At 44.0% G+C, this 23,573-nt stretch overlaps 1 protein-coding gene across 1 annotated transcript in view; it reads left to right on the top strand.

The window, feature by feature from the left end:
- Window positions 1-23,573, top strand: part of BTBD19 (BTB domain containing 19) — an 800,233-nt gene that overhangs the window by 384,707 nt on the left and 391,953 nt on the right. The gene's annotated exons all lie outside the window — the stretch shown is intronic.

Raw genomic sequence — 23,573 nt, forward strand, 5'->3', positions numbered from 1 at the left:
CCCAGGGCTCAACTCACAGGTAAAGCCACCAGTTTTGACAAGACCTCTATGGGGCAGAGTCGTCTTCAAAGTGCTCCTGAACTTCAGTCAGTCTTGTTCTGAGCTGAGAAGAAGTGGGAGCAGGTGGCGGAATTTGAGAAAGAGGGAATAAAGAGATTAACCTTCCAATCTGTTGCCCGGAAGATAGTGTGCAAGTTTTCGAAAGTTTTTGTTTACAAGCCCAACACTGCAAAATACGTTTATATATGAATGCCAAAGCAGGAATGCAAAAAGGATTGGGATCAACATTATTCTCGATATTCTTATATTGTGATTTAAATTTTTCGTTTTGTTAAAATGGTTTTAGCTATAGGTTTAATCTACGTTTAAATTTCAAGAGCACTATACCAGAATTTTGGCAACATGCAGTTATGTATAAAAAACATTTAGTCAACAGACACCTTGAAAAAGGTGCATGAACTAAGGACATATAATGAGCACAGAGAGCAGCACCAGATACTGAATGAGTGCATGGTAATGAAGAGCTTAAATGCGGTAATACAAAATAGGCAAAGTGAAAAATAAAAATCCTAAATCTTTGTGAAAATTTACCACAAAACGGTTAATTTATTAAAAAAATAGGGCTCACTATTCATTTTTGCATTCATTTTCATTTAGCTGTATTTTTATGGAACGACTCGCACATTAAACTCTCTTGGATTAATATCAGATGGGGGCTAAACTTTTTGAGGATCTGCAGCGCAGCACCTCTTTTAATCTTGTTATTTAGCCTGTTGATGCCCCAGGAGAATATATTAAAGCCTGTCAATATCTGCATAGTGTGGGCAGCGTTGTGTTCTATGGTGGGGCAATCCACTCAGTAGGTTGTGACCTGGTAATTCTTGAAACTGGGTTAAACATGAATTCACTTCCCATTCCATGAACTCCCTCCCCACCCTGTATGAAGCGGGGTGGGGAAGGCTTTTGGGGGTATCCAGATCCTTAACCTATCTGTCAGGAATGTCTCTGGGCGTGAGCCTTTTAGGCTCTCGTGTAGCCCCACAAGCCGGCAGTTGTTACAGCGCAATCGGGCCCTCAGCATCCTCTGCTCACAGTTCCAGTCTTGTTACAGTTTGCCTGTTTTTGTGTAGTTGGCCTGAAGAGTGTGCAAGTTGTCATCCGCGGAGAAGATACGATCGTGGTATGGTTATAGAGGTTTTGCAAGTTTTTCCGCAGCTGGGATACCTCCATGATGACACTACCTATCAGGTGTTCCAGTGACGACTGAGATGTTTGGTCTCCTGGAGGATCATTTCAGGGAAACCTGGTCCTGCACATGTCCTACTTCTTCTTGGGGCCACATGTCGCATTAATGGGCGTGGTGAATCTGTCTATTTTGGGCTGCTGGCCTGGGTCTGCATTTATGGCTTTGATTATTCTGGCTAGGTTACCTCGATTAGATAGAGAGCGTGGTTGCTATCGGTGTTTACCTCTCCACATAGCAAAAAAAAAAGAGAAGTCTGTGTGGAGGAGGAGCCAGACTATGCAGCCAGGTTCTCTGTCCGGTGGAGTAGGGGTGATATGTTTGCAGTCCCATCCCTCAGCTGTGTCATCCATGGCACAACCCCTCCACGGACCTGTAGTCTCTTTGCTGGGGGAGAGGGGGGCCCACTGTGCCTCTGCCTCACTGACCCAGGGATTCTTGTCTGGCTTAACCTCTGGTAATATTGTTTGCGGCGTGGGGGGGGTTCAGTTCCAAGAGGGGTGGTTGGTAGGGCATCATCATCCACCCTTCCCTTTTTTTAAGCAAGTCTGAAGAGTTAGGGACTTTCGGCATGCCCCTGGGGTCCGGTGAAATGGATGTGTGTTAGAAATGGGGTCTTTGGTTGGCAGTCAGGTTACCCCCTGTCCAAGCAAGGACCCTCACTCTAGTCAGGGTAAAAGAGAATCACCCTCAGCTAACCCCTGCTTACTCCCTTGGTAGCTTGGCACGAACAGTAGGCTTAACTTCAGAGTGCTAGGTGTAAAGTATTTGTACCAACACACACTGTAACTTAATGAAAACACTACAAAATGACACAACACCAGTTTAGAAAAATAAAGAATATTTATCTAAACAAACCAAGACCAAAACGACAAAAATCCACAATACACAAGTCAAGTTATCAATTAAAAAGCAAAAAGAGTCTTCATGTAGTTTTAAACACATACTAACACTGTTAGCGTGAAAATGTACCCTGGGTGCGTCAAAAACAAACCCGCATGGGCGAGTGTGTGTCAAAAAGGGCTTCCGATGCGTCGATTTCACTTACGAGCGAGACCTTGCGTGTTTCTCCTTTCGTTGGGTCAGGCGCGTCGTTTCTTCTCTCTGCATGAGAGCGATGCATCGATCCGGTCAGCGCTCTCAGGTCTGGGCAGGCCTTGCATTGTTTTTACATGACCAGCAGTACTTATGTCGGAAATCCAGCCGCACGATGATCCGAAAACCACGCAACGCAGCTTGCGATCTCACCAGCCTCTGTCAGCGATGCTGCACGTCGTTTCTCCAGCTCTGTGCGTCGATTCTTCGGTCGCGTTGCAGGCAAGCGTCGATTTTCAGCTGCGAAGCCGACGGCGCATCGATTTTTCAGTCGGAGATCGGAGTCGCGTCGATCTTTTCCCCGCACAGCGTTCTTTGTGTGTATTTCTTCCTCTTAGGCTGCCAGCTTCTCCTTTCAGGGTCCCAGGAACTGGATGGGCACCACAGGGCAGAGTAGGAGTCTCTCCAGAGACTCCAGATGCTGGCAGAGAGAAGTATTTGCTGTCCCTGAGACTTCAAACAACAGGAGGCAAGCTCTAAATCAAAACCTTGGAGATCTTCACAGGAAGGAAGGCAACACAAAGTCCAGTCTTTGCCCTCTTACTCTGGCAGAAGCAGCAACTGCAGGATAGCTCCACAAAGCACAGTCACAGGCAGGGCAGCTCTTCAGCCCTTCTCCAGGCAGAGGTTCCTCTTGGTTTCCAGAAGTGTTCTAAAGGTCTGTGGTTTTGGGTGCCCTTCTTATACCCATTTTCTCCTTTGAAGTAGGCCTACTTCAAAGCAAAGTCTCTCTTGATTGTGAAATCCTGCCTTGCCCAGGCCAGGCCCCAGACACTCACCAGGGGGTTGGAGACTGCATTGTGTGAGGGCAGGCACAGCCCTTTCAGGTGTGAGTGACCACTCCTCCCCTTTCTCCTAGCACAGATGGCTCATCAGGAAATGCAGACTGCACCCCAGATCCCTTTTTGTCACTGTCTTGTGTGAGGTGCAACCAGCCCAACTGTCAAACTGACCCAGACAGGGAATCCACAAACAGGCAGAGTCACAGAAATGGTATAAGCAAGAAAATGCTCACTTTCTAAAAGTGGCATTTTTCATACACACAATCTTAAAATCAACTTTACTAAAAGATGTATTTTTAAATTGTGAGCTCAGAGACGCCAAACTCCACATGTCCATCCGCTCCCAAAGGGAATCTACACTTTAATCAGATTTAAAGTTAGCCCCCATGTTAACCCATGAGAGGGACAAGCCTTGCAACAATGAAAAACGAATTTAGTAATATAAAACACATTACTATATGTCCTACCTCAACCATACACTAGACCCTGCCCCTGTGGCTACCTAGGGCCTACTTTAGGGGTGTCTGACATGTAAGAAAAGGGAAGGTTTAGGCCTGGCAAGTGGGTACATTTGCCAAGTCGACTTTACAGTTAAAACTGCACACACAGACACTGTGATGGCAGGTCTGAGACATGATTACAGAGCTAGTTATCTGGGTGGCACAAGCATTTGATTTACAGGCCCTGGGCACCTCTAGTGCACTGTGCTAGGGACTTACTAATAAATCAAATATGCTAATCATGGATAAACCAATTACATACACATTTTGTAAAGGAGCACTTGCACTTTAGCACTGGTTAGCAGTGGTAAAGTGCCCAGAGTAACAAAAACAGCAAAATCAGAGTCCAGCACGCATCAACAACCTGGGAAACAGCGGCAAAAAGTTAAGGGAGACCACGCCATGGATGAAAAGCCTAATAATGTGCTACTCAGGTGCCACTGCCCTCTTCTCCCTCATGGGCATGGCAGCCTCTTCATTGTGCAGCAATTAGTGTAGGTGGTGGGTTTTGCTGAGCATCAATCTGTTACATTCGCACTCTGTGTGGCATCATCAGTTATGTGGGTGGTGGCCCACTCGTGTCTCGTGGTCGGTGTGTGGCGGTCAGGTAGATGGGAGAAGTGTGTTACACAGCAGTTGCCACTGCCCTCTTCTCATTTACAGGTGCGGTGGTCTCTTCGCTCTGTGGTGGTCACTGTGGGTGGCAGGTGCTGCCCAGCCTCAGTCGGCTGCACTAAGCGTGGTATCGTTGGTTGCTTGGGAGGGGCCTGGTGTCAGTCTGTAGGTGACACACAGCGGTTGGGTCATTTTGGGGAAGAAGCCCCTTCAGGTGTTGCTTTTGAGGGTTCTTGGCAGGACGAGTAAGACCCTTGGCACCACTAATGGATCCAGTGATCAGCGGTTTGTGGGACATATAAAGGTTAGTCAGCGGCTGGTAGGTGCTACATCAGAGTGTGGTTCTCACCTTGCCCGCTGCACCCGCAAGTATGTTATCCACTTTTGGATGGAGCGGCTTCGAAAATTCTGAATGTTGGTGTGTAGCTTTTATTTATATTTCTATTATTGCATTTAAAATGCTCAGGGAACCATTATCAGAGCAATTAGGCATTTTCATTGTGGGCGATATTAACCGAGGATGTTCTAAAGCGCTGAGTATGCAGCAACTTTCTCGGAACAGAGAAGATGTGATGATTACTGGGACCCCGGTAGAATCACAGCACATGTTCTACCTTCCATCCATAAGGTAGCACAAATCGACACAAGGACAGAGAGAACAGAGACAGATTGAAAATAATTATGTTGAATCTGAAGGAAAAGTTCATAGAAAATTTGGAAAAGTCTCTCTTGTTTTGAAATCTGCCAGTGGGTTAGGTGTCTTACTAATGGCGGCACACAGTGTAGAGGGAGAGTCTGGAAGGTTCCCCTATTTACATGCATGGAAATGCCTCGTGAAATGTTGATCTGCAGGGAGGGGAGCAGGCAAGGCCTGGTGCCGGAAAAGGTGTTGAGTTGAAAGTTAAGGTGGAAGTTAAGTTAATGTCTAGAACAATCGATGACCCAGCATATGATCTTTGGTAAATCCGGTCCCTTTAGAAAAGTACAAAAAAGCTTCAATACATCTCTATGTACAAAAGTTGTGACGAAGCAAAATTAATGCGCTTCCAAACTACACAAAACTTGTTAGGTGGAAATTTTCTAAGTGACTGAATGTTTGGTAAACTCATCATAAAATGTATCTGTATTATTATCCAAATGAACACCACATTTCATTAACCCCTTCGCTGCCAGGCCTTTTCCCCTCCTGTGCTGAGCCTTTTTTGGGCTATTTGGGGCAGTTCACGCTTAGGCCCTCATAACTTTTTGTCCACATAAGCTACCCATGCCAAATTTGCGTCCTTTTTTCCCAACATCCTATGGATTCTAGAGGTACCCAGACTTTGTGGGTTCCCCTGAAAGAGACCAAGAAATGCCAAAATACACCGAAAATTTCGTTTTGTTTAATAAAAAAAAATGGGAAAAAAGGGCTGTAGAAGATGACTTGTGGTTTTTATCCTGAAAATTACATCAACAAAGGGTTTGCGGTGCTAAAATCACCATCTTCCCAGCTTTCAGGAACAGGCAGACTTGAATCAGAAAACCCAATTTTTCAACACAATTTTGGCATTTTACTGCGACATCCCCCATTTTTACTATTTTTTGTGCTTTCAGCCTCCTTCCAGTTAGTGACAGAAATGGGTGTGAAACCAATGCTGGATCCCAGAAAGCTAAACATTTCTGAAAAGTAGAGAAGATTCGGAATTCAGCACGTTTCCTACAGAAAATAACGGCTGAAATATTGAAATTGAGGTGAAAAAAACAGCCATTTTTCTCCACGTTTTACTCTGTAACTTTTTCCTGCGATGTCAGATTTTTGAAAACAATATACTGTTATGTCTGCTGGACTCTTCTGGTTGTGGGGATATGTAGGGCTTGTAGGTTCATCAAGAACCCTAGGTACCCAGAGCCAATAAATGAGCTGCACCTTGCAATGGTTTTTCATTCTATACCGGGTATACAGCAATTCATTTGCTGAAATATAAAAAGTGAAAAATAGGTATCAAGAAAACCTTTGTATTTCCAAAATGGACACAAGATAAGGTGTTGAGAAGCAGTGGTTATTTTTACATCTCTGAATTCCGGGGTGCCCATACTAGCATGTGAATTACAGGGCATTGCTCAAATAGACGTCTTTTTTATACACTGTCTTACATTTGGAAGGAAATTATGTATAGAAAGACAAGGGTCAATAACACTTGTTTTGGTATTCTGATATCCCCCAAGTCTCCCAATAAAAATGGTACCTCACTTTCGTGAGTAGGCCTAATACTCGCGACAAGAAACACAACATGGCCACATCACATTTTTACATTGCAAAAAACATGTCAGATTTCAAAGTGCCTAGATGTAGATTTTGGCCTCTAACTCAGCCGGCACTTAGGTAAACCTACCAAACCTGCGCATTTTTTAAAACTAGACACCTAGGGGAATCCAAGATGGGGTGACTTATGGGGCTCTGACCAGGTTCTGTTACCCATAATCCTTTGCAAACCTCAACTTTTGGCCAAAAAAAACACTTTTTCCTCTCATTTTGGTGACAGAAAGTTCTGGAATCTGAGAGGAGCCACAAATGTCCTTCCACCCAGCATTCCCCCAAGTCTCCTGATAAAAATGGTACCTCACTTGTGTGGGTAGGCCTAGCACCCGTGACAGGAAATGCTCTAAAACACAACATGGACACATCACATTTTCCCAAAGAAAACAGAGCTGTTTTTTGCAAAGTGCCTAGCTGTGGATTTTGGCCTCTAGCTCAGCCGGCACCAAGGGAAACCTTGCAAACCTGGACATTTTGAAAACTAGACACCTAAGGGAATCCAAGATGGGGTGACTTGTGGGGCTCTGACCAGGTTCTGTTACCCAGAATCCTCTGCAAACCTCAAACTTCAGCCAAAAAAACACTTTTTCCTCTCATTTCAGTGACAGAAAGTTCTGGAATCTGAGAGGAGCCACAAATTTCCTTCCACTCAGCGTTCCCCCAAGTCTCCTGATAAAAATGGTACCTCACTTGTGTGGGTCGGCCTAGTGCTCGCAAAAGAAAATGCCCCAAAACACTATATGGACACAGCAAAATTATCAAATACAAAACTACTTGTTTTTTGCGGAGGGGGGCACCTGCGTTTTTGGTCCTGGGCTCAGCAGCCATCTAGGGAAACCTACCAAACCCAGACATTTCTGAAAACTAGACACGCAAGGGAGTCCAGGGAGGTGTGACTTGCGTGGATCCCCCAATGTTTTCTTACCCAGAATCCTCAGCAAACCTCAAATTTAGCTAAACAAAATGACTTTTTTCCCACATTTCTGTGTGGGATCACCGCACCAGCACAAATTTCCTACCACCCAACCTTCCCCTCAGTCTCCTGGTAAAAACGATACCTCACTTGTGTAGGTGGGCCAAGTGCCTGTGACAGGGAAGAGCTAAAAATATGTTGAAATTGAGGGGGAACCAAAACGGGTCCAAAAGGGCAGTTTGGAAAAAAAACATTTTTAGGCTGACAAGTGCAGCAGAATTTTTATCGGTATAGATGAGTCAATGTTGGGTGGTAGGAATTTTGTGGATTCCTGCAGAGTCTGGAAGGTTCCATCACAAGAATGTGGGAAAAATGTGTGATTTCCAGCAAAGTTGGAGGTTTGCAGGGCATTGTGGGTAAAGAAATGGTACGGAGTGCATGTGAAACACACCACCTCGGAATCAACCAGCTGTGTCTAGGTCTTGTGGATTTTTCTACATGGCAGCATCCCAAAGTCAGTAACGTGCAGCCCTCACCATTCCAAGTGGGACGATTTTGAGAGTTACCAAGCTCTCATGGCCCAAATGTAAAACCAAAACCCAAAATAATCAAATGTCCTCTTGCTTGCCGTGGGATAAGATGTTTTAATGTGCGGGGGAGAGCTGAAAGACTGTTACCCCCTTCAGTTGGGGTGGGGACATAACCAGGCCCATACTGGTTGGTAGCCACCACCCCACTATTATTTTTTTTTTTTTATTCGTTGACATCTAGTAGACTTTATGCCCCACCCCCCGGTTGTGGATCGGGGGTAATTGCCCCATCTTTGGGGTGGGTGTATGGCCATACCCCCACCCTCTTATTTTGAAAAAAAATCTTTCCTGGTCTCTGGTGGGTTTCTGCCCCCAAGGGGGGCAGAAATGGCCTAAATACAATTTCCCCACCAGAGGAGCGACCCTTGCCTAAGGGGTCGCTCCCCATACATAAAAACATAAAGTAAATAAAAAAATATATATATACATCTCTGGTGTCCAGAGGTTTCTGGCCCCCCTGGGGGCAGATCGGCCTAATTATATTAGGGGAATCTGCCTCCAGAGGGGGCAGAAAAGGCCAAAAATATTTTGTCCCCCCTGGGGAGCTGCCCTTGCCCAAGGGGTTGCTCTCCTTATTCGTAAGTATAAAAAAAAAAAAATTCCCTGGTGTCTAGAAATGGCATAAAAATAATTTGGCCCCTGGGGAGCGCCCCTTCCTTGCCTAAGGGGTTGCTCCCCACATATATATAAAAAGAAAATAACAAAAAACATTTCCCTGGTGTCTAGGGGTTTTCCAGCCTAAATATATTAGGCCGATCTGGGCAGAAATGGCCTAAAAATTATTTGCCCCCCTGGGGAGTGGCCCTTGCCCAAGGGGCCGCTCCCCTCATTCAACAACATTAAAAATAAATCACCTGGTGTCTAGTGGGCATTTATGCTGCCCGATCGCATTGCGATCGGGCAGCAGAAATGCTTGCAGAGACATGAAAGGAAAGGCCTTTCCTTTCCTTTCATGCCTCTGCTGGCCCTCTCCTCCCGAGCGGAATAGAAATGCTCAGCATTTCTCTTCCACATCACGCTGGAAGCATGCTTCCAGCGCAAAGGGAGGTGACCTCTGATGAGGTCAGCATGTGATTGCATGTTGACGTCATCAGACGTCACTGGAGGGGTCGGGGTGGAAGGGGAAGCGATTCCCCTTCCAGCCCTGCCATAGGGGGTGGGGGGAAGCGCATGGAGGGAGCCGGTGCCGGGACATAATGGTTACATCCCCGGCACAGGAGCACTGTGCTGGCGGACATAACCATTACGTCCCTGGCACAGAACGGGTTAACAGAGGACTAATGTATTGTCTCCTATGAACAGCACTGCTGGACACAATAATATTAAATGATCTAATGTATAGTATTATTTTATTCACAGCCAGAACCTCTCAAAAATAAAATAAGTTCATTGTCTTTAAAATAATGACGACTAGGGATTATCTCTAATCTATGCGTTATTAACAAGCACTGCATTGGTTTATCCTTGATATCTCTGAAATAATGACTGTCAAATGCGGAAATACCACTGGGATGTCAGCACTCATGGATTTTACATTTCCTACAGATTAATAAATATTGGATAGACTTTTAATTGCTCTGTTGTTCAGAATTTGTATTATCTCTGTTAAGGAATTGCTCTCTGTACTATTTGTATCAAACAAATTACCACAGGACAGGAAATGGTCCACTTAGCTTTGCTTGTCAATATCTCCATGAAGACTTTCCAGACAGTGGGGTGGTTTAGCCTGTTATAGACTTTCTTTGCCAATGCTCTCACTCTCCCTGACCTCAGCATCCTGCTGTTATACACTGAAGAACACTAATAGGGCCATGGGTCCTTCACAAGTTATTTTGCCTGCTATTTCAGAGCTTGGTTGGTTGGCAATTTATTCTTGTAGGCTTTACAATTTGTGCTAGAAAATAAAATGTCCGTCATTGTGTGGGTGACTGTGATTAGAACTCTTGTGGCAGAAAATAAAATACTGACAAAAGTAATATCAGTATCTATATATATATTTAGCTATATGTATGTATATATATATATATATATATATATATATATATATATATATATACTCTAGTGGCATTCGCCACTAGGTAATTATACTTGGGACCATGTTTCCATGGAAAAATTGTTTTTTAACTTGCCTATATCTTTGGCACCGTTTGACGATTCTTCACAAAATTTTCCAAAAACAAGTTCCCGAGTGATTCTCGTTTCGCCCAGATATTTTCGGGGTGATCCGTCAAGTGCGGGATGAGAAAAAGGGAGGGTGAAAAAAGTTGTTTCCTATGCTAATTCCAATAGGACATTTGAATACGACTACAGCCCGAACCACTGGACGGAATTACACCACATTTGGCAGAAAGCTAGCTTTCAGTATGCAGATTGTGCTTTTACTTATTTGGTGTAAATCCGTTCAGTAGATTTTGCGAAATTTAAGGAAATGTAAATTTGTATATCTCTGGCTGTGACAATTTCGTGAATAATAAGAAGCTCATGCAGGGAAATGCACAGCTCTGATTGGCTGCCAACACTTGAGTGGTAGCTCCAAATGTTTTGCGACCGCATTCCTCTATGACTCGCTATTAGGAAGGGACGCTGTTGGCAGGCCCCTTCCTAATAGTGAGTCGCAAACCTTATTTTGCGAGTTGATAATAGGTTACTGACTCGCAAAATAGGGATGGTACATAGCAAAAAGTATTTTACCGGTCACAAACGGCCCAATGGGCTGTTTACGACTGGTAAAAGAGCTTCATACATCTGTCCTAGAGGCACAGTATCTGCAATAGTAAAGTATGCAGGGGTACAGTAAATTCAGATACAATAGCTTTAGCAGTAAAAAATGCAGGGATGTTCAGTCACACATATCCATCCTTAGAAGTAAAGAATACAGGGATGTGTGGTACACACAAATGCACAGTATCGCTAATGGTAAAGAATGGAGGGCCGTGTAGTATATACAAGTGCACAGTATCCCTAAAAATAACAAATGCAAGGGTGCAGACTATACTAAGGAGTAAAGCACGCAGAGTCAGGAAGTACATCCAGGTATACAGTATCTCTATGGAAAAGAATGCATGGCCGTGCAGTATATACAGATGCATGGTATCACTAGTAGTGAAGAATGCAGGGGCAACAGTACACAAAGATGCACAGTGTCTCTTGCAGTAAAGAAAGTAGGAGCATGGAGTGCACCCATATACACAGTATCTCTAGTAGTAAAGAATGTAGGAATGCGCAGATGCAAAGTATATGTAGTGGTACAAAAGGAAGGGGACTGAAGTAACCCCAGATGTATGGTATCACTAGTAGTAAATAATTCAGGCGTGCACATGCGCATGCCCCTCCCCCCACTACCCCTGGGTATGTCACCACCCCACCCCAAAAATTGCATGCAGGGAAACAGATGAAAACATTGCTACCAGAAGCAGGGATTTGCTTTTTAAAGCCGCTCCCTGCTTTTGGGAGCAATGCTGGCTCCTGCAGGACACAGGGAGCCGGGTAGCACCGCAGGGGCCTTCATGCTCCCCCATGGTTCAGTTACTCTCTTTCACTCTCAGAGAGAGGGAGAAATTATCATTGCAATGGTCTCGCCATGCAATGACTTCAAACATACACAGTGCAGGAAGAAATCGCCTGTGGCATAATGGTTAAGCTGTCAGACCTTTACACTGAAAGTTGAGGGTTCTAGTTCAGGTTTGTCTGTGGTTATTTCCCTTCTTTAATTTGTTTTGAAATTCAAATGTTTATGGCTCATAATGAAAGGTGATCTCACTCTTTTTAATTGACAAATACATTTTTCTTTTCAACTTGTCCATAAATATCTCATTCTAAGTATATCATTCACCAAAGCCTAAAAAACTCTCACACACACACTCAGACCTTTTCTCACACAGACTCACTCAGACCTTTTCTCACACAGACTCACTCAGACCCTCATACACCAACTCACAGCCCCACTCAGACCCTCATGTACCCACGCACTGACCCACTCAGACCCTCACACACCTGCTCACAGACTCATTCACACTGTCACTCACCCACTCAGAGACCCACACAGACACTGATGTAACCACTAAGACACTGATATACCCACTGTCACACCCATACAGACACTCTCACAGCCACTCTTACCCTCAGATAACCCTCTCACACCCAGAGAAACAGGCCGCGGCCATTTCCCACTGCCCATGCCAAAGGGCCGTGCGCTGCGTGGGGTTGGGTGGTTAAGGGATTGGCCACATTGTCACCCTCGCCATGCACTGCTAATTACCCAACAAATTTTAGCACTCATGACATCTTTGATAACATCACTGACAATATCACTGTAATATTTGCAGTAATATTATTAATCAGATAACTGTGGATGGCAGGGGCACGAGGTATAGTTACCTTAGGGAACGAGTTATAGTTACTTGAAATAACTCTAACTATAACCAGTGAATTTCTATGGTTTCGTATGTTTAAAATGTGAGCCTAACTATAACATCTCTATTTTTCAAGTGAATTTCTATGTTTTTTATAATTCTATTTCCTAACTATGACGTACCTGTAAGCTTTGTTATGAACATACATATATATATATATATATATATATATATATATATATATATATATATATTTATATATATAAAACCTACTGGAGGTAGTTATAGTTAGGAACTAGTAGGCGCCTTTTGGCAAACCTTCACAAAATTTTCCAAACTAGTTTGCCACTCACTTTAGCTGTTGTCTGGAAAGTTTGGGGGTGATTCGTCAAGTGGCTCAAGACAAAAAGGGGGTGGGAGTCCCAAAAAGCATTTTCCGCATGCAATTTCCCATAGGGATTTTAGACACGGCTACAGTCCAAATTGCTGAACAGGATTACAGCAAATTTGGCTGAAAGTTAGCTCTTGGTCCAGAAAGACACTTTTCTGATTTGGTGTAAATCCATTCAGTAGTTTTTAAATTATTAAAGGAAAAAGAAATGTAGATATCTAGTGGCATAGATCCTTTGTGGATCCTCTTGTGGAGGATCCACGGATCTGGGGGAAAAACAAGGCACTGATTTACTGGTCGCAACCTGAGAGGAAAGTTGCAGGCGCCATTTTCTTTCTAGCATTGGTCGAGGGAGGGGTGGGAAACAATGAAAAACTGACATAAGAGGCGACCCCTTAGGACAGGTGGATGGGGTCTCTGACGGACGCCACATGGGAAAAAATTGCCCCAGTTTTTTGGGGGGCGATCTGCAGATCCACCACAGCGCTTAGCATGACCCTTAAGGTGTAATTCTGTGAGAGATCAGTGGATCCAAAGTCCAATGGAAAGAAATACACCCACTCACACACCAAACCAAGCTGCGCAAAGGCCGAAGTCCATGTGTGGCACAGGGTAGGGGGCATGCAGGGGTTAGTCACAGGGCCCTGCATCAAACCCCCGCAGCGCACGTCCAAAGGCTGTGCCCGGCTGTGGTTGTATTAAAATATGGTAATTATATATTACTTTACTTTTATATGGACGTTATAGTTAGGTTGACTTTTTGCCCATACAAAACCATGGAAATTAAGTAGTTATAGTTATACTTAAAGTTATTCCTTCTGAAGAAACTATAACTCGTGCATGAGTTATAGTTTCTCAACATAAGTATAACTATAACTGCTGAATTTTTATGGTTTCGTGCGGGTAGAACATTAACCAAACCATACCGTCCCTGTGACCTTTGTTTTTTTATGTGTATACAAATGTATAGTTATAGTTAGGACCTAATTCCCATTGACAAACTTTTTTTTGTTTTGCCAATAACTGACCCCGTTTGATGAATCTTCACAAAATGTTCAAAACTTGTACGCTAAATTCTTCAGCTGCTGTCTTGAAAGTTTCTAGGTGATCCTTCAAGGGGGGGCTGAGAAAAAGGGTGGGGGTTCCCAAAACATATTTTTCCCATAGGAAGTTCTCCCTGTGGTAAAAAAACCATAGAAATTCACTGAAAAAAACAAAGGTTACAGGGATGTTATAGTTAGGTGCAGACTTCGCACATACACAACCATAGAAATTCAGCTTTTATAGTTATTTCCAGTAACTATAACTCATGCCCTAAGGTCTCTATTACTTGCACCCTCGCTGTGCACAGCTATTTACTCCACATATTGCATAATTCATGACATCTTCTGTGGCATCATTCATATTATCACTGCAACATTTACAATAAAATTATTGATGAGAAAACTGCATGGCGGGGGTGCGTGTTCCGGCTCCTTAGGACACGAGTACACAGTTATAGTTACCTGAAGTACTTCTAACTATAATTGCTGAATTTCTTTGGTTTTTGTACGTGAAAATTCTGAATCTAACTATAACGTACCTCTAACCTTTGTTTTTTCCAGTGGAAAATAAATATCTAATTAAATAAATATATATAAATATATATATGTGTATATATATATATATATAGCTTCGACGTCCCTCCAGTAGGTAACACAATCTGCCATTGCTTCATATTGTTGAAAGGAGGGAGGGCCGTTGTCATTGAAAGGTCTAATGAGTTGCTGAAGGTAACAAGATTGCAGCCCCCTTTGCCCCAAGTCCTCCCCCCCCCCCACACACACACACACTTCTCCATCCTCAGTGCGTCATCACAAATTGACCTGTCTTTGAACTTGGAAGTTGAGCTCAGCGACCCCAGTGACACACCATGTGATCTTCGGTAAAGCAAGGCTCCTTGAAAAAGAGTAAAGAGGCTTCACTGCATCTCTGTGTACAAACTAAAGTTGTTACTAATGAAGAGACTGAGGGTTTAAAAAACCTCGAGTAAAATAATCTACCACTCCCCAGTTTGGGTCTGGCTGAAACTGCTGTTCCCCTGGGCTTCTGCATCACCATTCCACTACAGACGAAAATACCTGCATGTGGGCAAACAATGAACATTTCATTTATTGTGCCCCAAATGGAAAAACTGTTAACGTGAATCTTGTGCAAGGAGAAATATCAGCAGTCTAAATCATGTGCCAGGATATAGAATGCCCATCACTTTTTCTATGACTATGTTTTTACAATTATTGCGCTAGAAAATAAAATACTTAAACTGATACCATAAAGTGTTAGGTTCCTCTTAGAGTATACATGTGTGTGGGTGAGTGTGCGTAGGCAGAGAGAGTATTTCACCATGCACCCAGTAAGCACTGCAACTACCCATTTCCTGAAAATCTGTCACTGTAAAGTTCAGCTGGGGGTGGCCGGTCACAGGAAGGTCAAGTGAGCAGGTGACAGACTGCAGAGGAGAGTTGGGAAGTTACCTCCCTTGTCCAGATCACTCTGGTGATGAAGAAGAGCATTTTGGATCCAAGCTGAGCTCGGGGTATGGATAAAATGGCCAACACTGTTTATATGATTATATGATTGGAGTTTCCGTCAAAATTGATTCCATGAATGTGACTTTAAGGGAACTGTCAGCATATATATATAGTTACACCGACACTAGATTTTTCCCAATTCTTTGCGGCACAAAACTGGCTGATTTAGCATGTACTTAGGCAATCTGACATAAAGCTTGAGGAAATCCTCACACTGGTCCACTTACACAAAATATCAAACAATGGAGCGGAGCTGGCGGTCACTAAGCTGTCCACCAAGACAGACACCTGTGACCTCAGACCTATCGATACGGAAGCGGTCACTGCTGTCATGCAAGACTGGACCAGTGCTCGCCACCAAAACCAATCACAGCAGATGCAACCGCAAAGAAAGTGTGTGGCTATTGTGTATTGACCATGCATGCCCTTCAAGAGAACCCCGCAAGAGGTAAATCTTGGTCAGATTGCCAGCGCCCTAATCTTTTCACTGGAGTCTGCAGAGGAGGTCACCTGTACCGCTGTAGCGAGCCATGAGGTTTGACAGATGCCAAGAAACACTGACTCTGACCTCAGCACCAGAATTAATTACAGTAACCCTGACACATACGACAATCACGTAAGGAAGACGAAGAAGACGTTTTCGTCATCTCAGGCATAGTCGGGCCGTGAAAGTCTCGGCAAGCTGAGGCCAATGTGTCGCATTCATGTCGCAGGTACACCGGTAACCTCTCTGATTGACACAGGGGCGTTCGTCAACCTGTGTTCTTTCAAACATCAGAGCTCAAGACCACATCTGCATCCCAACAAAAGAAAAATATTTGGCTATGTAGGAGACTCACCCATTTCACTTGAGGTTTTTTTTGAGTGAACGCTGTCCAATGGAAATATAACATGTAGTACCAAAGTCTTTGGTGTCACTGTTCCACTGCCAAGATGCTCAAACTCATTCAGTTTGCAGCAACAATCCAGGCCAGAAGTGTGGAAAACGTGATGATAAAATGTCAACACCTATGCCAAGCGTAAGAAAAAATGCGTGGAGCTTGCGGATGCAACAAAAACAGTTTCCCTCATGCAAGCCTTCAAAATAATCGGATCCAATAAACGGAAAGACTTAGGGGGTCATTCTGACCATGGCGGTAATTACCGCCATGGCGGAGGTCGGCGGTAGCACCGCCAACAGGCTGGCGGTGCACCGCTGGGCATTCTGACCGCGGCGGTTCAGCCACGGGCAGAAACGGAAAGTCGGCGGTGTACCGCCGACTTTCCGCTGCCCGTCTGAATCCTCCATGGCGGCGGAGCGCGCTCCTGGGGATTCTGACACCCCCTACCGCCATCCTGTTCATGGCAGCTCTCCCGCCATGAACAGGATGGCGGTAGGGGGTGCCGCGGGGCCCCTGGGGGCCCCTTCCGTGCCCATGCCAATGGCATGGGCACGGCAGGGGCCCCCGTAAGAGGGCCCCAAAAAGTATTTCAGTGTCTGCCCAGCAGACACTGAAATACGCGACGGGTGCAACTGCACCCGTCGCACCTTCCCACTCCGCCGGCTCAATTCTGAGCCGGCATCCTAGTGGGAAGGTTGATTTGCCCTGGGCTGGCGGGCGGTCTTTTGGCGGCCGCCCGCCAGCCCAGGGCAAATGTCAGAATCACCGCCGCGGTCTTTTGACCGCGGTGCGGTGTTCTGACGGCGGTACCTTGGCGGACGGCCTCCGCCGTCCGCCAAGGTCAGAATGACCCCCTTAGTTTGAGGTGTGGACAACTGTGATGATGTCAGCAACAGCGCACTCACAGCTCTCTGGAGGGTGTGAGATGAGCTCAGCGTCATAGACAACGGTGTTCTCGTTTGATGTCATAAGATTCCCTGTACTCTGGCAGTGGACAATACTCCTCACTAACACTAGACATCAGGGAGTAAACAAATCAAAAGCCAGGTTCAGGCGTAAGGTGTGGTTCTCAGCAGTGGATGCAAGTATAGATCAACTGGCGACCAGAGGCTCATGATGCCAAGTGACCAAGTGAGTAGCCTTCCCGACAGACCAGCCCCCTTCCCAGAGAAGGGCCATGGCAGGAAATCAGTGTTGGTTTTGGGTGCTCAATCAGATGTACGACTGAGTGCTCTATGAGATGTACGCCACATGCTAGTGGTGTCAGACACTCTACATTTCCAGCGGTGAAAATAGTTACCACAAGATTTGAACAGACCAGGAGTAAGCTCAAAAAGGCATATATGTTCATACTCCTCAAGGCGGTGAAGACAGATAATGGACTAACCTCTCAGGGGACCAAGTTCAAGGATTATCTGGAATGCCTCAACATCACTCACTAAAGGGTCACACCCAGATGGCTTCAGGCCAACAGTAAGTTAGAAAGACTCATGTGAACCCTTAACATTTTAACAAACCCAGCAGCATCTCCTCCGTGCAGCAGAATGGCATAGAGAGAGTTATCACTAACATTCTTGGGGCCTACCGATGACACCTCACACTGCCAGCCTTAGGTCTCCTGCAGGCGTCCTGTTCGGCTGTGCTATGTTAGATGTGATTTCTCATGCCCCATCTGTCATGTTTGGCTGTGACATGTTAGATGTGTTTCCCCATGCCCCATCCACCAGTGCTGGACATGTTAGCTAGCGGAAGTGGAGACACACCAACATCAGAAGCAAGCCAAACTCAGCTCTCGAAGGAGTCAAATATTGATGTCAGCAACTGGGTGCTGGTTCGGAATTGGCACATTGGAGGGAAAATTATGTCTCCTGTTAAAGAAACACCCAACAGCCAGGGCACCATGGTTAAAGTGAGGAGAGGCAGTGATCAGGGGCCAGATGTATAATTTATCTGAATAGTGATTACCTATTTGTGAATAGCTGAGAATCACAATTAGGTAATCGCTATTTGAATGTATGGAACTCCAGGAGTTTCATTTAGCGATTCCCAATGGCTTGGACGATACTCCTCACTCGACATCAGGGAGTAAACAAATCAAAAGCCAGGCTCAGACGTAAGGTGTGGTTCCCAGCAATGGAAGCAAGTATAGATCAACTGGCGACCAGAGGCCCATGATGTCAAGTGAGTAGCCTTTCCGACAGACCATCCCCTGTCATCATTGAAAATCCCAGAGAACGGCCATGGCAGGACATCAGTGTTGGTTTTGGGTGCTCTACCATATGTACGCCACATGCTAGTGGTGTCAGACACTCTAAATTTCCAGCGGTGGAAACAGTTACCACCACAAAAACAGACCAGGAGTAAGCTCAAAAAGGCAAATATGTTCATACTCCTAAAGGTGGTGAAGACATATAATGGCCTACCCTCTCAGGGGACCAAGTTCAAGGATTATCTGGAATGCCTCAACATCACTCACTAAAGGGTCACACCCAGATGGCTTCAGGCCAACAGGAAGTTAGAAAGACTCATGTGAACCCTTAACATTTTAACAAACCCAGCAGCATCTCCTTTGTGCAGCAGTATGGCATAGAGAGAGTTATCACTGACATTTTTGGGGCCTACCGATGACACCTCACACTGCCAGCGGTAGGTCTCCTGCAGACGTCCTGTTCGGCTGTGACATGTTAGATGTGTTTCCCCATGCCCCATCCACCATTGCTGGACATGTTAGCTAGTGGAAGTGGAGACACACCAACATCAGAAGCAAGCCAAACTCAGCACTCATAGGAGTCAAATATTGATGTCAGCGACTGGGTGCTGGTTCGGAATCAGCACATTGGAGGGAAAATGATGTCTCCTGTTAAAGAAACACCCAACAGCCAGGGCATCATGGTTAAAGTGAGGAGAGGCAGTGAGAGTCAGATGTATCATTTATGTGAATATCGATTACCTAATTTCGATTTGCTGTGAATCACAATTAGGTAATCGCTATTTGAATGTATGAAACTCCAGGAGTTTCATTCAGCAATTTCCCAATGGCTTGGATATTGACCTACCTGATTAATATTCATGAGGTAGGTCATAATTTGCGACCCATTAGGAAGCGCTTAAATCATAGGGATGGTGGCCTGCTGGGCTCAGCAGACCACCTTGTCTGTGATTGTTTTTAATAAAGCAATCATTTTGTTTTTTTAAATGCAGCCCGTTTTCCTTAAAGGAAAATGGGATGTTTAAAGAAGAAAAATTAAAAGTTTTCTTTAAAAATTTTTTTAAGAGTAGGCAGCTGTCCGTGGGACCACTGCCTGCGCTTAAAAAATGATTTTGCATGCATTCACAAAGGGGAAGGGGTTCCTTGGCGTCCCCTTCCCGTTTGGGAATGGGTTACCACCTACTTAAAGTAGGTGGTAAAATGTGAATGTTTTGCAACTGCATTTCGGTCACAAAACTTTTCTTCATACCGCTGCAATTCAGTATTAGGAAGGGACGCCCTTGACACACCCCTACCAAATCGGTATGTAGTTGCAGTCCCAAATTGCGATTCGGTAACAAGTTACCAAATCGCAAATTGAAATTCATACATACCAAAATGCATTTTTGCGGTTGCAAAAACCAAATGGCCCAATCGCGCCCTTTCGACCGCAATAATGCATGATACATCTGGCCCCAGGTTATCCGCACCATCCCGGACATCAAGAAGTGACGAGGTGATTGCCCGAGAGGAAATGAACACTCCGACCCAGCAGGGCTGGGCAGAGATTGGGATGAGAACATCCTAGAAAATATATATGAACTGGAAACTGCTGTAACTGAGGGGCAGATCAAGGGCAGGACGAGTTTACTTCTGTGGACTCAGAAACTACAGAGGATATCCCACGAACAACTCCTTTGTGCCAAAAGTTAACACGTTTCATCTACCAACCCAAATTCTACAGCCAAGAAAGCTCTATGACTATATATGTTAGTCTCGCATTAGACCAAGCTACTGTGGTTATATGTTCAAATTTGAAATTGTTTGTTGTTAAACAAAAATAACTTTTGGAGAAATGTAGTGTGTCACACGGCACATGTAAGTGTACACCACTAGGACATGCATCCCGTCATCCTGATGCCGGATGTGGCCTCAAGGGGTTTATTAAAGTAACAGCCGTAGCTATGTACGGATGGTCTTGGGCTCTGGTTCTGCTACAGCTCCAGTGTTTGCCTCACTTATTTGGCAGCAGCAACGCGATGCTGCACATCTTTACAACTGCGACAGAGTGACACCTGCATTATATTTCTTTGTGTGTTGGCTGGAAATTTCAGAATTGGAACAAAGATTACAACCTGATCTTTTTTTCTTCAATGGAGTGTTTCGTAAAAGCCTGGTGGGTGCACATGTGAACCCTTTTTCCATTGTCCATAGGAACTGTCACTTAGGGCCTGATTACAACCTTGGCAGATGGGATACTCCATCACAAACATGACAGATATCCCGCCTACCTTATTACAAGTTCCAATATATCCAATGGAACTTCTAAAACGGCGGGCAGGATGTCTGTCACATTTGTGATGGTGTATCCCATCTGCCAAGGTGGTAATCAAGCCCTAAGTCCTTAAATGCCCATAGTGGTCAGCGCCACAATTTAGTCGATCTTCTGAGTCCCTTGATCCCAGCCTTCCTGGTTATGAAAATCTGTCCATGTTGCTCACTTCTTGAGCATACACAGAAGCCATAGGCGCAACTAGACCCAAACTTCGAACGAGGTTAAAAGATCAAACAATGGAGGCTGGGGTTAAAATTCAAATAATGGAGAAGTGCTATTTGTAGAGCTAATACAAGAAAATACGGTGACATTGTGCATATGAAATATATTGAATAAGTAAATTTTGGGTCGCTCGTTTCAGAGGGTAGGTCCACCACTATGGACCTGTGATTAATATTGTCATTTTGAGTCCTTGAAACGTGCCTCCCAAGGAACCCATACTCTATTTGGGGATCGGTGACCTGTTCTTACCAGTTTACTTAAATGTAAGTGACCTATGGTATTTACCCTAATTTGAGATTTTCTTTTTGATGAAGAGGTGATTAAAAACTTTTTTTGTTTATGTTTGGTCCTGATGAAGCGTCAGTGGATCCGGACGAACCACTAGACGCGAAATATGTCGACCCTAGCCCAGAGGTCCTATAATACCTAGAGTCCTCTGCAGTTTATTTGTTTTTGAAAGTTATTGAGCATTACATCTCAATCTGTTACTTTCAATTTTTGATTTTAACCTTGGTCTTCATCCCTGTTTAACTGATTAAAAATATGAAGGTGCTTGTTGGATGAATAACCAATTTTAACCTCTTTTTCCCTCTCTATTGTGTACTGGTGCCGAATTATAAGCATCTTGGTCTGTATAGTTGAGCCTACCAGTCACTATCAGAGTAGTACGGTTCAGAGCCCCCACATCGGGGTGCCCGCCAGGCATTGCAGTGCTGGCCTGATGAGGAGCAATTCCCGATGATGATGCTAGTCATCCATTGTGATGCTTGAGGGATCTTGCTCCTGAGACTACTGGTCTCCTACTTTGACAGCCTCATTGGAACAGTGTATTTCTTACTTATTCACTATTATTGGGAGACTGTACACTGGACCATATAAACTCCCGGTCCCTCCCTCTCCCCCTTGTTAATTCAGTCTTATGAAATATATTGGTTAAGCCCCATATGATTATAACAACCAAACATTTTGTAGTGGATTTTACAGTGTTTCTAAGTTTTTAATTGAGATCTTTAAAAAGGGGAAGGATTGATTTGAGAACCAAAAAATTGCTTATACAGATCTCAGTCCAAAGCACTTTAGAACTTGTTTTTTAAAAGTTATTTAAAGATGATGACCCTTTGTTGCTTCTTCTTCGATAATTCCTTTTACAAAATATCAAGGTGATGAAATATTTTTAATTCCATCTTCAGAAAAACTCTGCTGACTGATTGTTGACCAAAGGTGAATTTTCAGTCTGCTTACCGTGACATTGCAACATATGCTTCCTTGAGGCTGTACAAAGGAGCATGTCTCACAATATTGAGCTTACCGGGTTAAGACACCTAATTTTGGGATGTGTGACTGACAAGTCTCAGTTTGATTACTAATCCATCTTCCATACTTCCAGATATTAAAAAAGTGTGTGGCAATCAGTTTGCAATGTTACCACCTGTTAATTACTTTTCCAGGAATCTGCACTATTCTGAATCAAAATAAAATTGCTGTTGTTAGCACCCCACATGGAGCAGTTCTCATAGGCGATGACTGAGCTACATCCGTGGAGGAAGCCACCAGGCCTAAGGAACTGGCAAAAAGGTAGTGCCTTGAAATAACTTCACAACAAATGGACACAAGCAAAGGTCACAAGTATTCCTTCAAGCTCCAAAAGACATAAAATTTGTGGCTGATTTGCCATGTCCTGCGAAGAAGCCACTCTAACAGAAACAGAAATAGTGCGACTTAATATCATATGTTATAATAGCAACAACCATGCTGTTGTTTGGTTCTGAAGCCCCATCACATAATGTGGGAAATCCACTTAATGTTGTTTTGAAATATTGGAGGGACAGTGTGCATTGTAAAATGCAACATTTGTTACAACTGTCTCCAAACTTCCATTGAGAAGAAAGGTTATAGTCTTTATACTGGTATTTTCTAAATGAATCAATGGTCCCCAACCTGTGGTCTGTGGACCCCTGGGGGTCCACCAAGTCTTCTAAGGGGGTACCTGACTGCTTAGAAAATAAAATAATAATCACAGATTATTAAAGTGTATAAAAATAAAGTGGCTAAATGTATAATTGAACATTTGAAAACATACTGTAAATGTCAAGGAATTTTAAATTGGATGCTAAAGATTAAATTAGTACCCTTAGATTAATTCTGGGGAGGTTTATAGGTGCATCAAACAGAATATAGTATGGACCATTAATGGCTTCAATTGAATTTAGAAAAGCTCCAACAAACCTATTAAAAATATTTTTTTTATTTATATTTGTTTGCAAATTAAATAAATGTGTTAGTATTTCTGTAGGTGTTGGAGTTCTGGTTTCTGTATTTTTTGGTATTTCAAGTCATCAACAATGTTTAGGCCAAGGTCCCCTGCTTCCAGTAATGGCTCAATGTGGGGGTCCCCGAATTACAGTAATGATAAAGTGGGGGTTCACAGAAGACAAACGTTTGGGAATCACTGGTCTATACTGCTTATAGCAATTAACAGGGCCTAGGTACAGGAAGGGACAACCTTGAATGGGCCACAATAGAGACACAACGCAGTCAGCATAGTAACCCGTTTGTCATTGTAAAACTGGAACAAGTAGTGAACAGAGTAGTGGGTTTTT

Source organism: Pleurodeles waltl, chromosome 4_2 (genome assembly GCF_031143425.1).
Source record: "Pleurodeles waltl isolate 20211129_DDA chromosome 4_2, aPleWal1.hap1.20221129, whole genome shotgun sequence".
NCBI lineage: Eukaryota > Metazoa > Chordata > Amphibia > Caudata > Salamandridae > Pleurodeles > Pleurodeles waltl.